The sequence below is a fragment of the Aythya fuligula genome, chromosome 15, assembly GCF_009819795.1.
Source record: "Aythya fuligula isolate bAytFul2 chromosome 15, bAytFul2.pri, whole genome shotgun sequence".
In the NCBI taxonomy this organism is placed as follows: domain Eukaryota; kingdom Metazoa; phylum Chordata; class Aves; order Anseriformes; family Anatidae; genus Aythya; species Aythya fuligula.
This window is the reverse complement of record NC_045573.1, coordinates 14,425,942-14,430,000: the sequence shown is the minus strand read 5'-3', so window position 1 is coordinate 14,430,000 and position 4,059 is coordinate 14,425,942.

Sequence of the window (4,059 nt, the reverse complement as noted above, 5' to 3'; positions counted from 1 at the left end):
AGGCTGCTTGTCTGGGTCTCTGGCACGTGCAGCTGAGCAAATGCCAGGGTGGCAGTTTCAAGCATAGTTGAAAAATTGCAGTTTGTCTGTGCATATGTTTGGACTCTTTCCATGTTGTCCTGTTTACAAGTTAACCTAAGTTGGGGTGTTTGTCACGGGTCTTCTTGTTTTTGTATTTAAATAAATAAAGCAGAAAACTGTCTTGCAACAGTTTTGCTGCAGATAGTTATATCCTCATGTGTAATGTGCATGCCTACCGGCAAGCACTTTAGTAAATTATCAACTCACCGCTGTGAACCTGCCAACTTGCTATAACAACTCTGCTTTAAAAAAAGTGTTTGTGATCAGGCTTTCTCTTTGTCATCGTATGTGCATGCAATATGATCAGTTGAACAATAACCATCAATAAAGTTTCACAAGATTTGAAAACAAAGTTTCTGTAGCATTTATATCTAAGAATGAAAAAATAAATTATCTTTAAAATTAAAACAGAGAGAAAGAGACTATATTAATCAATGAAAAATGGGGTAGTAACATATATTTATACTACTGAGGGAATGAACTGAAATTTATTAAGAGTTCAATCCCCACATTTCTTATCTAAGATATTTGAGACAAACCTCCAATTAAAAAAAAAAAAAAAAAAAAAAAGTATATTTAATTTAAACAGCAAGATAAAGCACCTTTAAAATGTTTACGAGGTGTTAGGTTTCCAATTCAAGTGTTGATGATGTGTTGTTTCTGGAATTGCACACACAAAATGTCTAATGTGGAGAATAACAGAAATTATTTGCAATTTTAATTTTCATGAAATGGCTTTACAACTCCCACTCTTCACATGATTGTATGGCGTTTTAGACTATTAAAATAATCCTGAAAGTTTGAGGGTGCAGCCCATATTAGCAACTATTTTGTTTATAAAGGTCCTACAGTACTCCTAGTAGTCATTTTAAAATGTATGTCTAAAATAGTTATGTAAGAAAAACATTTGAAAAATTTTTTACAATATATAACGGGAATGTTTTCACTTATATAAATAACTACTGAGAATATGACTTATGAAAAAAAGATATTACTACCATATGTGGAATATAGTGACTTCTAAACAGATAAAAAAGAATACAGAAACCTACAAACCCAGAAAATGTGTATATCTGTCTTAGAAATTAGTGTTTATATCACAGCCGTGATTTGTGAATAACAAAAAAATAATAATAATAAAAAAAATGGTTTGTAATATCAAAATAAAAGCTTAGTCTGAAAAGGTAAAAATATGTTGGTGTTCAAAGTCATTTTGCTTTTCCCTTTTACTGTTTTGATTGAAGAGCTACCCGCAGTGGCACCATCGATACTGTTCACAGTGTACTTGTAACCAGATGCACTATTGACAAGGTTCACAGCCTTTTTTTACTGCCTGAAAGTGTTGGTGGGAGCTTGGCAGAGCAAGCAGAGGAGCCCGATGAGGTTTGTGCATGCCCTGTGTGCCTGGCCTCCTGCTCAGGGACCAACAGCTGGGCACGGCCAGACTGGGGCAGGGAGCGAAAGCGGCTGAGTGTGCCTGCGTGCACGTGTATGTGTACACACAGCTATATGGGTGTGTATATGGGTGTGTGTGTGTTAGGGCTGGGGGGCAATAACCTCATCAGCTGGCTTGAGCTCTGCTGCTGCTTCTTTTCAGTCAGAGTGATGCGATTCAGCACAGGGACTGGGTTGCATGTTTGCTCCCCAAAAAGGGAAATTTTATCCAGTATTAATTTTTATTTATTTATTTATTTATTTTCAGGCAACAGTGCATGATATGTGAAGAAGGATTGTTTTTTTGTTGTTTGCTTGTAGGGAAATAAAAGTGTCTTATAAACTGACTTCATTTAAACAGGCCATTTCATCTAAGAGGATCATAAAAATACCACTGACCTGCATCTGACCTCTAAGATGAAACGTGGCTGTAGCTGCTCAGGCAAGTGCTGATCAGGAAGCACCAACACTAGGGAGGGCTGGTGACTGGTAAGTATGTGATTGCTGCTCTTCCCAGGGCTCTGCACCACTTCTCTCTGGTGATGGATGGTAGCTAGCCTTCTCTTTAGCTGTCTTTTTCATAGACAGCTTCTATTTCTGTTCACTTCTGAGAATAGAAGAGGAAGGAAAGATAATTCTGCTGATCTTAAACCGACAGTGATATTTCTGCGGTTCTGGAAGGCTCCTTGTCGCTCCCAGGTTTATAGTTCAAGCCATAGGAATGACAGCTACATACTTGTAGGTCTAGGCTTACCTGTTGGCTCAACCGGTCATGATGAAACTGATGTATTTAATGTGCCATTAATCATGTCACATGCATGCCAACAAAAGTGTATCTCTTCTACTTGGGTTCCTGTTGCATTATAAATTAACAGGGGTAGAGAAGACATAAAGATAAGGCATTAAATATTGAATGCTTTGCAATTTACTAGCAAGTTCTTCTCTGGAAAGTGTTTTGATCCTTCTGGGAAAGTAAAGAAACCGTGCTGTGTGCCAGCAATGGTGGGGAGATGCTATCTTCTGCTTACTTTATAGTTTTATACGAAGTACGAGCACTATATGTTTGAGTATACTCTCCTACGCACCATACACAAATGCTATACTGACACACCATACACAAATGCTATATTGACAGTGTTTCCTTTGGTGGTTGGACAAAATGACAAAGGCAGTAATACTGAGTAAGATTTGTACTGAAGAAGGGTGAGAAGCATGTGGATAGATAAACATCAGTGGGACACACATACAAAGAGTACCTGAAACACCATACAATTCATGTGATTGGATTCATCTACCTGTTGTCCAGTATCATTATTCATGATTTGATGCATGATTTTTCCTTTCTTGACCAAAGAGCCAACATGCGGTAAACTAATAAGAAATTATATTTATTGAGCAGCTGGCTAAAGAATAAGCAAAGCATCATGTATAACCAAAACAAAAACAAAAAAAAAAAAAAAAAGAAAAGGAAAATGCAGTCAATGCTTTAGGATATTTTTCTCAATTAGTTAAAATTCTAACACAACTTTTGCTGTAGCAGATCATACAGTAAAGATCAAATTTAATATTTTAGGAAACCTCAGAATCACCCCTCTCTACCATGTCCTGCACTACTCTGTCCTTGATTGTCTTTAAGTGCGTGCACATTGTTTATTAGCTTTATATTTGTCTTTGGTTTGTGAACTAAAATAGAGTTTTCTTTAACTCTTTGGAAATATTATTTGTCTACAGTTTGAACTGCTGTTGTGTTATGTTACGGTTTCTTACCTCAAATGATTTGTTGCCACTTTGGCATGTTCCTATTTCCACATTTTTATTTATTTATTTACAGTTTTACAGTACAGATGCAAGCGGAATAAAAGGCTGTGCAAAGGATTTATTCAAGCAGAACTGAAGTAGCATTTTGATAGGCAGAAAGGAGTGAGAAAAAAAAAAAAAGTTTTTTCAGTTTGAAGGCAAGATTTGAATGGGAGGTGAAATCAGAAGGAAGACAATGATTTGGGGATGTCTTTGAAGAATTTATGAAATTACAGAATCACAGAATCACAGAATTTCTAGGTTGGAAGAGACCTCAAGATCATCGAGTCCAACCTCTGACCTAACGTTAACAGTCCCCACTAAACCATATCCCTAAGCTCTACGAAATTCCAGAATCACAGAATCACAGAATTGTCTAGGTTGGAAGAGACATCCAAGATCATCTAGTCCAACCTCTGACCTAACATTAACAAGCCCTCCACTAAACCACTAAAACATATCTCTAAGCTCTACATCTAAACGTTTTTTAAAAACCTCCAGGGATCACAGAATCACAGAATTTCTAGGTTGGAAGAGACCTCAAGATCATCGAGTCCAACCTCTGACCTAACACTAACAAACCATAGTTTAGTCCCCACTAAATCATATCCCTAAGCTCTACATCTAAACGTCTTTTAAAGACTTCCAGGGATGGTGACTCCACCACTTCCCTGGGCAGCCTGTTCCAATGTCTAACAACCCTGTCGGTAATGAAGTTCTTCCTAAGATCCAACCTAAACCTCCCCT